Below are 14,047 nucleotides of genomic sequence, written 5' to 3' on the forward strand. Positions count from 1 at the left end.
TATAAAAATATTATGTGCTGATTATAGAAATGTGGGGGGAAGTGAAGAGAAATGTAAAGAAACAAGGAACAGGATGTGAGGGCAATCTGGCTACAACATCTGTCACCCCAGTGATCATCTGGGGTTGATTCATCTGATCTGGCTGGCTAGGTGGATATCTCCTTTCTCCCTCCCTGCTCCATGTGTGTTCTTCTGAAGCTGCATGTTTGGTTGAAAAGGACAACCATCCCTGCTAGAGGAGGACAGTTCTTCATTCAAGGGTATACCTCCCCTACTAGAACCTCCAAATAAGCTCTCAAAGAAACAAGGAACAATATTCCCTATAATTCCAGGACTTTACTCTCTTCCTGCGTGTATGGCTTCCTCCAGGTGTGTTAGGCTCTGATAAAACCCCAGTAGGTTGTGTTTTTGTTAAATAGTTTCTCCTGAGAGCAGAACTAGTTAAGAATAGAATGCTCTTACATATTTTTTCTTTATCTTTGATTTTTCTGTAGTTTGAAAATTATATGCTTGTGTATAGTTTTTATGGCATTTATCCTACTTGGTATTCTTTGAGCCTCCTGGACTGGGGTTTGGGGTCTGTCATTAATTTGAGGAATTTCTGTCATTATTGTTTCAAATATTGCTTTTGTTCTTTTCTCTCTTTCTTTTCCTTCTGCTGTTCTTGCTGCACATTTGTTACCTTTTGTAGTTGTCTCACAGTTCTTAGATATTCTGTTCTGGTTTATTTCAGTTTTTCTTCTCTTTGGTCTTCAGTTTTAGAGGTTTCTATTGAGATATCCTTAAGTTCAGAGATTCTTTCCTCAGCCATGTCTGGTCTCAGAGTCATACTTCATTTCTGTTGCAGTGTTTTTGAGCTCTAGTATTTCCTCTTGGTCCTTTCATAGGACATTTGTCTCTCTGCTTACATTGACCATCTGTTCTTGCATGCTGTCTACTTTATTCATTAGAGCTATTTGCATATTAAATTCTGTCTGAATTTGGTTTGGGTACTTGCTTTGTTTTTTTAAACTTTGTTTTTTGCCTTTCAGTATGCCTTGTAACTTTTTCTTGTTAGCTGGACATGATGTATCAGGTAAAAGGAATTTGTAAGTAGGCCTTCAATGATGTGGTGATAGGGTATGGGGAAAGCATTTTGTAGTCCTGTGTCTTGGTCTCAGTTTTTCAGTCAGCCTGTACATCTGGATTGTGAACTTCACAATTATTTCTTAGTTTTTTCTCCCTCCATATACAGGACAGGATGGCTAGAGTGGGCTGCGGTTGGATGCTTCCCTTTTGTTATGTGGAAGGCTGATGCTTGCTGGAGTCAGGTAGTTCCCTTCCTCCAGGTGTATTAGGTTCTGATAAAACCCCAGTAGGTTGTGTTTTTGTTAAATAGTTTCTCCTGAGAGAAGAACTAGTTAAGAATAGAATGCTCTCACATATTTCAAATGGTTCCTTTTTCTCTCCTCTTGCAGGAGGCACAAAGAGTTTTTTTTCTTATTCATTGTAAGAATCTGGTACAGTACGAGTCGGTAAAATTCACAAAAGTTTGGGACTTCCTATGACTGGGTCTGTGTGTGGAATTTTTATGTCTCAGACTTGTCTACTCTGAGCCTCCAGCAATTTGTCAATTATAGTTTAGGTTTTCTTATCCTGGCACTGGTTTCTGTCGAGGTTTCTGCTCCTGTAAGTTGTGATTCTCTGTGTCTGCCTGTCTGCTTCTTCAGTTTTAGGGGGCAGCAGGTTTGCCCTATGACCCCTCTTCTTTGATGGATCTAAGAAGAGTTGCTGATTGTTCAGTTTGTTCAACTTTTTATTATCTGTTAGGACAGAGTGGTGACTTCCCAGCTTCTTAACTGCTTTACCAGAAATTAGAAGTATTGTCAGCGTTAATTTTAAGTTTTGTAAGCTGATAAGGTCAGTTTCTCAACTTTTTTCTTTAAGATCTAATCATCTTTGTCTTTGTGAATTCTGCATTTAGTGTCATGTTAAACCCTTAGGTTATAAAAATATGTGTGTGTATTTTCCTGTTTCTTTCATGGCCTAATTGTTTAAATTTCTTTTTTGTTTTTTCTTTTTTTGAGTCAGGGCCTCACTTTGTTGCCCAAACTGGAGTGCAGTTGCACAATCACAGCTCACCGTAGTCATGACCTCCTGGGCTCAAGCCATCCTCCTATCTCAGCCTCCTGAGTAGTTGGGACTCCAGGCACGCCGCATTTCCTCCTTCCTCCAACTTTTTTTTTGATAATATGTACGTGAGGTATTCATATTGCTATGTTTAGCTATTAAGACTTTGTAACTGCTATGTAGCATTTTATCCTATAAATATTCCACAGTGTAAAAGAAATTCATTCTCCTAGAGATGGGCATTTTAGTTTTTCCATGGTTTTCACCTCTGCAGTGATCATTATTGAAAGTGTCTCTTTGTGTACACGTGCAATAGTTTCTTAAGGGTCCATACCTGGCAATTGCTGGGTCATAGAATACACGTCTTCAACTTGACTAGATTTTGTCAAAGTACTTGGACACTTGATTATACTTTGGACACTAGTGTATTAGAGTTCCTGTTTTCTATTCTCACGAGTACTTGGTATTATCAAGTTTTAAAGCTTTGCCAATCTGATTTGAAGTTTTCTTTGCATTCCTGTGATGAATTGAGGAGCATTTTTTGTGTGTATTTTTGGCCATTTCTTTCCATACCCTGCCCATTTTTCCACTGGCTGTTTGCCTTTTTCTAGACTTTTAGAATTCATTTTCTGTCTGTCATGCTTTTACCCTAACATTGCTATGATTTGTTTTCTCATTTCCTTATGGATCCCAAAAATATTACCTTATCAGAGAGTTAATCCCTGACCACCTTGTGTAAAATAATATCCCTCCTCAGCAGTGTATCATATCCCTTTTCCCTGCTTGTTTTTTCCCATAACATGCATTACCACCAGATTCACATGTTTATTGTTTGTTTCTCCTCCAACTAGAATGTAAGCCTGTGAATGCAGAAATGTGGGGATGTTGTCCTGTTCACTGCTAGCTCCTAGTGCCTGGCGTAGTGCTCTGCCTATAGTATCCATTTAATAAATATTCATAGAATAATATGAGAATGCATATGTTCTGGTATTCAAGTTCCCAGAATGATTTCCTCCACCTTGGGCTATGTAGAAAAACAAATGATAAAGGATAATACAAGGATAACTTTGTGAGCCTCTGCAGGGTACATGTCTTCACCTTGTCAGTGAATCCAGGGAAAAGCAGAAAAAGTTTCTGCTAGGCTAGGAAATCGATGTCAATAAAGATGCAGATAGCCATTCTTAAATCTGCCAAGCACCCCTTCCCCCAACACCAACTGGGTAAAAACTCCTCAGAATCTTAGAAATGGTGAGACAAATGTTCTGTGTCCATGTTTCTTTTTTAACATTGAGATATAATTTACATATTATAAAGTTCACCCTTCTAAAGTGTGATTTTTAGTATATTCACAAAGTTGTGTAACCATCACTACTATCTAATTCCGGAACATTTTCATCACTCCAACCAAGTTCCTTTTTGAATATAATGTTAAAGCATTTTTTTTAAAAGCCTTTATAGTTCATGCTGAGGTCTCCAGCTAACTGGGTTGCTTGACGAAGGGTGTGCTGCCTACCAGGGCTGCTGCTTTGGTATCTGCCCAGCAAACCTATCCAGCCTAAGAATGGCAGTCTCTCCAGTCCCTGGGGTGCCTGCCCTGTAAGCCAGGTCACTGTACCACTCCAGACTTGCTGTTGAGATTGCAGGCTGACAGGTTCCATATTGAATTAAATGCAGTGTAAGACAGACATTTTGTTCTGCAGAGAGCCCCTATTACTGTAAGTTCTTGTATTTAATAATAATAGCTCTAATGGCTAACATCTATGGTACAACGTATTATTCAACTTTAGTACTGCCCATCCTTCATATGTATCATTTTATTTTATCTCCACACCTTTCATAGGAGGTGGATATTGTTATTACCCTTATTTTACAGATGAGGAAATTGAAGGTCAAAGAGTTGTTGGCTTTATGGTATTCTTTTATTATCTTTTATCATTTGTTTATTCTACATAGCCCAGGGTGAAGGCAGTCATTTTTGGGAACCTGAATACCAGCCACCAAAATCACACTGGTATTTAAAGTCCTATTTAGCTCCAAAGTGCTTCAGTTTGTTAACCATTACTCTGTTTACAGAAGATAGAAGTTAGTCCTGCCACCTAAGTTACCATTTTTCTCTCTTATTTATTCTTTGAACCAGAACAGTACAATACATTTGTGCTATATAGAGTGATGTATAAAGATTTTCATGGGTTAGCATAAGTTTATAAAAATATTGCAATTATGTAATTCTGTAATGATCTATTGCCAAGAAATTATTAGAACTAGAGGAAGATTTTATTTGATGTGAATAATCTCTTAAATTATAAATTGCCTTTTCAGCCAGGCTCGGTGACTCAGCCTGTAATCCCAGTGCTTTGGGAGACTGAGGTGAGGGGATTGCCTGAGCCCACAGGTTTGAGACCCCCCTGGGCAACTTGGTGAGACCTCACCTCTGCAATAAAATCAAAAACATTAACCGGGCATGGTAGCACGTGCCTGTAGTTCCAGCTACTTGGAAGACTGAGGTGGAAGGATCGCTGGAGTCTGGCAGGTCGAGGCTGTGGTGGCCAGGAGTGTGCCACTGCACTCCAGTCTGGGTGACAGAGTGAGACTCTAACTCAAAAAAAAAAAAATTTTGCCTTTTTTACATGGAAAAGTAGTTTTAGATTTAATCATTGTAGTTAATACTGTGACATGCAAGGTGCTAGCTGATGAACTATGATGACTGTGGCAGTAGTCTATAATTTGATCAAGTATAGGTTTATATACTATATATTAGTGTATATATATTGCTATCAGTGGATTAGTGAGATCAGCATTAAAAACCTAAAATGATTGATGGTCAAACTAATATGTATATTTGCCCTTTTTTTCTGTTGACTTAGTGATTGAAAAAAATTACAAGTTTTCATGTTTCCTTATTTTTCTCAAGTTTTTTAGGTAGAGAATTGGTTGATTCATATGAACTTCTTCCTCCACCACTTTTTTTTTCTTTTGAGTTGGAGTTCACTCTTGTCACTCAGGCTGGAGTGCAGTGGCATGCTCACGGCCACCGCAGCCTCTGCCTGCTGGGCTCTGGCGATCCTTCTGCCTCAGCCTTCCAAGTAGCTGGAAATACAGAAGCACACCATCATGTCTGGCTAATTTCTCCACCACATTCTAGAAAGAAAAGTGCTAGAACAAAAAGGTTATTCTAAGCAAGTTGTTAGGATTCCTACTTTTTGCAGTTCATGCCTTATTAATTTTTTTCCATTCTAAGACTAGACATCCCTTTGTAAGAACAATTACAGAGAACATTTTGGACTGTGCTTTTAAAAATACTATGTTTTATAGCCCTGCCTGATAGGAAATGATTGCACTGGATGAAATGCTCCTAATCATGTACTAAGGAATTCAACCTTGGTCGAAGTGAAGTGATTCAGCATTGTGTTGCCAGTTGAAACAAGGCCTCTGAGAGGCATTGTTGAGTGACTCAGGCTGCATGCTGAACATTCCAGCTTCTCCATAGAGATAGATTTGTGTATGTATAGGTGTGGATTGAGACTCAGCCTAACAAAAAAGTCTTTGAGGTGGAATCTGTAATCCATGGAGACCTCCTTCAGCAGGCATTCTGTCAGACCAAGTTTTTTTTATTTTTATTTTATTTTTTTCCCCATCTCTGTGATGTTTAATAAGTGCTCTCCTGAAGAGGCGTCACAGTCGCTGCTGAAAACAACCTTTTCTTAGCAGCAGAGAGGCTCACACTCTCACAGCAAACACTTCTTCTTGACCCTAGGGTACTGGGAAATACTTTTGGACTAAGAGACATGAGCAACGGCTGCTGATTTGGACTAGCTAGGCCTTGCTAAATGGTTGAAGTGGCTTTCTGAGAATGGCTCTGGGCGGCTCCCTCATTGTGGCTGAGAGCTCGCTTTGCTGACATTCTACACTTCTCATGGAAGAGTAGTTGGTTCCATCCCACATGAGCCCTAGGAAATGTACTGTCTTTAACCATGCCATCTGTGTGGTGCCAGACAGGGAATGTGGGGTATTGAACTGGTAACCCTTCTGGGCTGTCAGGGACATCCAGTAATATCTGAGAATTTCTGGGTACTCTGGAAGATCATCCTGCATTCATTCATGCTGACCACTTTGGAAGGCCTTGCGAAGAATGGGCTCTGTCTAGTGTCTAGCCATTGAATCTCAACTGAAACTGGCCAAGGAAATCTGGCAAAGTTAGGCGTCAAATGCTTGTCCTAGGTTAAAATCAAAAGCCAGGAGAGTAACGTACATGGTTGTGTCACCAGCCCTAGGAGGTGTGAGCGACACTCAGGTAGCTCTGTTTGGATGCTCCCTGTTGCACGCAGGCTTAGCTCGAACCCTGGCCATCTTGCATCTGGCAGGGTGCTCTGCAGGGCGCCAGTGCTGAAGCACATGTTCAAGGTGAGGGACGTGGAAGAACCTATTAGGAAGAAGTGACAGCTGGATGCCCTTGTTACAGTGAACTCTAGTTCTTAAGATTTCAGTGCTGATTCTCAACATTGACAAGGCAACACTAAGACAATGGGGTAGATCAGGCATGCCTCCTGCCCCCTGTTGCCAGCATCGTGATTGAGGAGCCTGTGCTCTGGAGCCACATTGGCTGTGTTGAATTGAATACCGGCTCAGCCTCTCACCATTTTGTGATTTTGGGCAGCATCCCTGCACTTCAGACCCCTCATCTGCAAAATGGGGATAACAGAGTCCTGCCTTGTGGGGCTGGTGTGAGGGGTAAGTGAGTCATCACGTAAAGTGCTTACTGGATTGACTGGTGACAGAGTGAGACTTAACTGATAGCAGTTATGTTTATAACTCTACAGAAATGAATTGGTGAAAATATATAATCTGTATTTCATGCCAAGGACTTCATATGTCCTGAATTTTAAAAACACGTAGTCTTTTAAATATATTTTATTATTCAGTAAAAACACTGACTTAAATTTAAAATTTGTGTCTATTTTGGATATATACACTTTAAAGTATTTCAAGTTTACCTGGTGTCTCTGCTTTGAATGTTTATTGTCAAGACTAGAAATTGCCTTTAAAGTAAACAGTCAAAGAAAACTATATGACTCTTTCTTGAGAAATTCAGTTCAATCCCATCATTACAATTTAAAGAACTGAATTTATTTGGGGATACTGCAATATAGTAAATTAAACTATAATGATCATCATATGAAAAGCAGAGGTTTCATTTCCCTTTAAGAATTATTTTCTTTGTGAATCATCGTTTTACTTCATGATCTGTTAATAGAAGAGGAACAACACCTTAGACCTTATAAAATATTTGCCAAGTTTCCATTTCTTTCCTTGAATTTTTCTCACCTATGTAATGGTGTGTTTTAGGATTGGAATAGTTCTGAAAAAAAGATTTTTTTAAATTAAAATTTTAAAGAAATTTAAGTTAATAAAGTGAATAAAATTGGTAAAGTTTAAAAAATTACTAAGGAATCTTAAACATACTGCAAATGCTACTACCAATTATTAAATAAAGACCTATAAACCAATAGGAAAATAAGCAGAAGGTACAAGCCTTTAATAGAAAATGAAATACAAATGGCCCTTAAATATAGATTAAAATATTAGTAAGGAAGTAAGTTCTCTCATACACCTTTGGTGAAAATATAAATTGCTACAACCTTATTTGTAAAGGTCTGTTATATGGCATCTATTAAAATAAAAAATGCATGTGCACTTTGAGCAGTTCATATCTGGTAATTTATACTGAGACATACATTCACATGGAGAAGAATATATACAAGATTATTCATTGTATCATTATTTATAGTGGCAAAAGATTGGAAGCAAACTAAATAAGTATCAGTAGGGAACCAGTTATATAAACTTTGGCATATCCACACATTGAATTCTTTTTGACCCAAGTGTCTGCGGCCAGGGGGAGACCTTTGACTGTAGTTTTTCTTGTACATTTTTCAGTGTGTTACTTATTTATTTATTTATTTTTTGAGTTGGAGTCTCACTCTGTCACCCAGACTGGAGTGCAATGGCCGCTCCCGGCCACCGCAGCCTCGACCTGCTGGGCTCCGGCGATCCTTCCATCTCAGCCTTCCAAGTAGCTGGAATTACAGGCATGCACTACCACGCCCGGCTAATTTTTTGATTTATTGTAGAGATGAGGTCTCGCTGTGCAGGCGGGCTTCGAACCCGCGGGCTCAGGCAATCCACTCACCTCAGCCTCCCAAAGGCGCGGGATTACAGGCTGAGCCACCAAGCCCGGCTGTTACTTATTTTTAAAGAGGACAACTGTCAGAAGCTGTCCCAAAGAAAGACTTCATCTTTCTAGGGGAGAAAAGTCTAGAAAATTAATGTTTTCTGTTTTATTTTTCTAGGGGAAAATAGCCTATAAATGTTATATCTTTATTCATTTGTTTTTGGGTGCCTTACCTACATTATTCACTGGTCCCTAGAAGCTAGAAAAATCTTTACTGGATATTAAACATTCAATAAATATTTGTTGAGTGGACCAGTACAGGTTGTGCAATTTAGATTTTTTAAACATTTATTTATGGTCTAGTATATTAAATTTTATGTAAACATAAGAGTGCATCATAAAAATAAAAATACATCACATATATTTGGTTTCTCTAAAATTCTAGGCTGGGCTTGGTGGCTCAGCCTGTAATCCCAGCACTTTGGAAGGCCGAGGCGAGTGGATTGCCTGAGCCCGCGGGTTCGAGACCAACACAGGCAACTTGGCGAGACCTTGTCTCCAAAATAAGTAAAAAAATGAGCCGGGTTTGATAGTGTGCACCTGTAGTTCAGGCTACTTGGAAAGCTGAGGCAGAAGGATCACTGGAGCCCAGTTGGTCAACGCTGGGGTGGCTGTGAGCGTGCCACTGCACTCCAGCCTGGATGACGGGATGAGACTCTAACTCAAAAAAATAAAATAAAATAAAATTCTAGCCAACACATAAAACAATTTCTCAAGACTTTTGCAAGAAATTTCTCATCTTGAGTGTGTTGTTTGACGACCATTTGGTACAATGATTATTGGAAAACGTTGATTTTTCTTTTATATTGCATCTCCAGTCCCCTCTACCCCCACCTTTTGGAAGTTTTCAGGCAGAGATTGTTTTTGTAGTTAGTGTTTGTCTGTCAAAGTATTTGACTAGAACTCCATCGGAGTCTTTCTACTCATCAGTAAATAAGTATAGTGGAGATATTTGACTCCCGTGGCAGCATACCAACTATGTGACATTACCTGACTACCAAACCTCTATAAAGCCTTGGTTCCTTGCCAGTATAATGGGATTAAGAGTGACTCCTAATTGACCAGATTATGTTATGAAATTAAATGACAGCACACATAAGACTCTTAGTATATTGGTTGGCACATAGGCTCAGTAATGTTAGTGTTATTATTAATAAAATTAGTTTAGACTTAAATGGTGATCATTTGCCTCTTAGAATAATTTTTGGTTATAAGTGACTCAGTATTTTGGAGACTTTGTATATACTATAGTCATTTCCACTAACTCTTACTTTGAGCCTATTATGTTTCAAGTCAAGTCTGGGATATAATTACAACTAGGATGAGTTCCATGCCATAGTGAAATTGTAGCCTTCTGGGGACAAATAGACAAAGATAGCTTTAGCACATAGTGGCAAGTGCTGCAGTACAGGTATGCAGAAGGGCTACGAAGAGCATAAGGAGAGATGCTGGGATCAGAAAAGGCTTCCTGGAAGTGGTGATAGCTGAACTAAGACTTAAAAGTCAATTATTATTTACTCCATTATTCATTCACCTAGTATATACTTTAAATGCTGCAGTGTGATATGGAGTTAAAAGTATGCTTTCTTCCCACTCTGGTCCCTCAGCTTCTCAGTGTTCCTTGAAAGCTACCAGTGATTACTGAGATGGCTTCCCAGTTGGGGAAACAAGAGCAGAGCTTGGAGATTTGGAAAAGCACGTGTGTCTCACTCAATAGTTCAGGTCTGTTGGAATCCAAGAGCAAGAGGTGGGTGGAGTGGGGAGTAGAATGACAATGGAGAAAGCTGGAGCATTGGGAAGATGGTTTCTCAGCGTTCATGGTGAAAACCTAATCTACACTATACAAAAAATGAAAAATGATCTTAAATACCTGGTTCTCCACAAGGTAACAGTGCCTAGCACACTATCAGGGCTTTTACAAATCTGTTAAAATAATTCTGTGATTCTAAAAACACTTATCATTTGACAGAAGCTGAAAAAGCACTTTTTGTATATACTAATTAGATTTTTTTGACTTAAAAACAATATTGAACAAAACATTTATAATACATATACAGTATTGAGTCATGGATGATATTTTCTAGTTTTCATTAAAAACAAAGTATATGATAACATTACAGAAAAACAGTTTACATTTTTATCTTTAAAAGTTTATTGAAATTTTATATAGGTCATTCATATGGCAGTGGGTAATTTATTCAGTAGAAATTTCTAGAACTTGTGGCTTAGAAGATAACCAAATACACAAGAGTAGTATGTATTTTGGGAGGGTGACTTTCAGAAAGTGTCCTGTAACACTAAGCTAGCTGTGTCTTAAGGTCAGCCCAGAGTAGATGATGGCGTGAATAGTAGTGATACACAAGTACTCAAAAAAAAAAAAGAGATAGAGAGAGGGAGAAATGGCCTTAAAGATCTGGCTATACACAAGTTAATAGAATTTCATCTACCCTTTGACTTTTGATTCATGTATCATCAGATTGTCTGAAGACTATAGGAACAGACATTTCTTGTAGGTATACACGATGGATCACCTCTCTGTAGGTTATTGGTTTTCCAGTAGAATACCTCTTTGTTTTTAACAGCCAAACTTCATACAACATAGAAATCTTTCAATGTAATGTTAATTGATATTTACAAATACTTTATATTATTATATTTATTTTCTAAAAACATCACTGTACTTTAAACTAAACCATATGCGGGAAAAGTCTTGAACCATTCTAGATACAATCATTAGATCATCATTCAGATGTGGATGATTTGAAGAGCCTACTAAGTGTCACAGAAGGTATTTACTTCTTGGTGGTGCTCACTGAGAGAAGTCACTTTCTTGTACTAAGCGGTCACTGTTTTTTGTTTTTTTTTTTTCTGTTTGTTTTTTTGAGTTGGAATCTCACTCTGTCGCCCAGACTGAAATGCTGTGACACACTCGTGGCCACTGCAGCCTCAGCCTGCTGGGCTCACGATCCTTCTGCCTCAGCCTTCCAAGTAGCTGGAACTACAGGCGTGCACTACCACGCTCAGCTTATTTTTTAATGTACTGTAAGAGACAAAGTTTCACCAAGTTGTCTAGGCTGGACTCGAACCCCTGAACTCAGACTGTTCTCTTACCTCGGCCTCCCAAAGTGCTGGGATTACAGACTTGAGCCACCGTGCCTCGCCAACAGTTGCTGTTAATCTTATTTGTTTTCAGCTGTTAAATCAGGAAGCAGTATTTTACATATTTTGCAGACTAACACAATAGTTATTATACATATAGGCATTTTACTGTTTTGGTTTCATTTTAAGAAACTCTGGAGGTTTTGACTTGATGTGTAACACATTTTAATTTTTCCCATTTAAAATAATGGCAAATACGCTTCACTTAGCCTTTTTATACATAATGTCGGATTTTAGGAACAGATTACTACTCTCAACTAGGAGATGCTTGTGTTACTATTGTTTCGTCATTTTAATTAAGCAGTGATATGATGGTTCTCGAAATGTGTTGGGTTTGTGTTTCCTATGTTCATTTTTTTCTGAATGTCTTCCTACTGCCCACTGTATTTTAAATTGCATTTTTCAAATTTATAGTATTCAGTGCAGCATTTTTATGTTCTCTCTTTTTTTTTTTTAGATAACATTTTGAAATTTATAATATCTTCTTTTACAGTTTTTTTAGAGGAAGGGGCTGGCAATTGTAATATTTGGAAGGAAGGGAAAGTCATAACATTTAAGATGATAGCTTTAAATTGTTTTAAAACATAATTGGAACTTTTTTTTTTGAGTTGGAGTCTCACTCTGTCGCCCAGACTGGAGTGCAGTGGCTGCTCCCGGCCACCGCAGCCTCCACTTGCTGGGCTCCGGCGATCCTTCCACCTCAGCCTTCCAAGTAGCCGGAATTACAGGCACGCGCTACCACGCCTGGCTGATTTTTTGATTTATTGTAGAGATGAGGTCTCTCTGCCCAGGTGGGTCTCGAACTCGCAGGCTCAGGCAGTCCACTCACCTCAGCCTCCCAAAGGTGCGGGATTACAGGCTGAGCCACCAAGCCTGGTTAATTGTAACTTTTGAAAAGAATTTTCATAGCCATAGCCTATAGCAGTCCAATGTCCTTGTATTTACAAATGGAGGGGAAGTAGACAATGTCCACTCCAAGCTTTTAGACACACTCCTACTGGCCACGGGCCACTCTTGTAATCATTAGGTAGTGTGGCTTGCTTGGCTGTTTCTTCTTCAGCACCAGCAATGGCTTACTAGATAAGATTGGCCTTCTAGCCCAGTCAGGCAAGGCTGTACTGAGAAAGAAGAAAGGGAATTGAGGACAGTGGGGGTGGGGGAGAAGGAAGGGATGTGTGCTTTTAAATTTAAATGGCTTTTCCATTTAGCTCAATTCAGTTATAAAAGAATACAGGTTTTTAGGACTTTTTAAAATGACTGTTTTAATATAACCCAAATAGCCTCTTTTTAGCTTATAACAGGCTGAGGAGCAATGGAGAGAACTGGAAGAGCTGTGGCTGCAGTATTATCTTTTGATAATACTTATTTAGGCATAAGTTTGAGTTTTGGGCACTTAGTTATTTTATATGTATAACATTGTCTCCTTTGCAACACAAGTATTGTTTCCACTGTATTATATAATCTTGCTCTATTATGTCTTGATAATGATGGATTACCTGCCTCTAAAACTTAGCAATTTTCCTTTGTATTTTTATTATGCCCTCTTATGCTTGCATAAAGTTTAATATACTAGACCATAAACAAATGTTACAAAAAATCTGAACTGTCCAAACAGTATTCATTCACTCAATATTTGCTGAGTGCTTAATATCTGGTAAAGATTCTTCTAGCTTCTGGATACCAGTGAATAAGACAGTAAGGCCCCTTTTCTCTGGTAGGAGAGACAGAAAATAAACAAAGATATAACATTTATAGGCTAGCCATTGAATACAATGCGGAAAGACCAACAAAAGTGTGAACAAACAAAGCCCAATCATTCGGTATATCATAAGAGTAACTTTTAGTTTTCATTAGGTGGAAGGAAATCAAAACTACAATATAAGAATATTGCATAACAACATCCTGAATTGAAATAAAACTGAATTGTATCACTTTGGATTCAGATTAACTGCATGTAACAGAGATCCTCAAATAGTGATGGACAACTGAACTTAGGTGAACCAGGGGCTGATATGGTGTCTTCACAGTGTCATCAGAGACTTAGATTTCTCTTTCTGCCTTGATATTCAGCATGACCTTCATTCTGAAGTTTACTTCGTGGTTCGTAATGGTTGCTAGAGCTCCAGCCATTATGTTGACATTCCAGCCTTCATTTTGAGTAAGCAGTGGAAGAATAGGTACATCTTGTTGGCCAGAAATTAGTCCTGTAGGCATACCTCACAAGAGGGAGGCTGGGAAATGTACTTTTTTGGCAGAGTACAGCCAGCCCTCTGTATTCATGGGTTCCACATCCACGAGTTCTAAATCTGTAGATTCAACCAACCACAGATGGAAAATATTCAGAAAAAAAAGAGCAATACAAGAATGAAAAAAGTACAAATTAAAAAACAGTACAGTCAATGACTACTTAGCATTTGCATTGCATTAGGTATAATCTAGAGATAGTCTAAAGTATATGGGGAGAATACAGAGGGTGCCAAAATAAAAAGTATATACATTTTATTTATTTATTTATTTATTTATTTATTTGAGTTGGAGTCTCACTCTGTC

The 14,047-nt window shown here is 38.5% G+C and overlaps 1 protein-coding gene across 1 annotated transcript in view; it reads left to right on the plus strand.

The window, feature by feature from the left end:
- Positions 1 to 14,047, plus strand: part of LOC103260329 (S-adenosyl-L-methionine-dependent tRNA 4-demethylwyosine synthase) — a 169,445-nt gene that overhangs the window by 103,223 nt on the left and 52,175 nt on the right. The window lies entirely within an intron of this gene.

Source organism: Carlito syrichta, unplaced genomic scaffold, assembly GCF_000164805.1.
Source record: "Carlito syrichta isolate Samal-C Ts95f unplaced genomic scaffold, Tarsius_syrichta-2.0.1 Scaffold303177, whole genome shotgun sequence".
Lineage (NCBI taxonomy): Eukaryota > Metazoa > Chordata > Mammalia > Primates > Tarsiidae > Carlito > Carlito syrichta.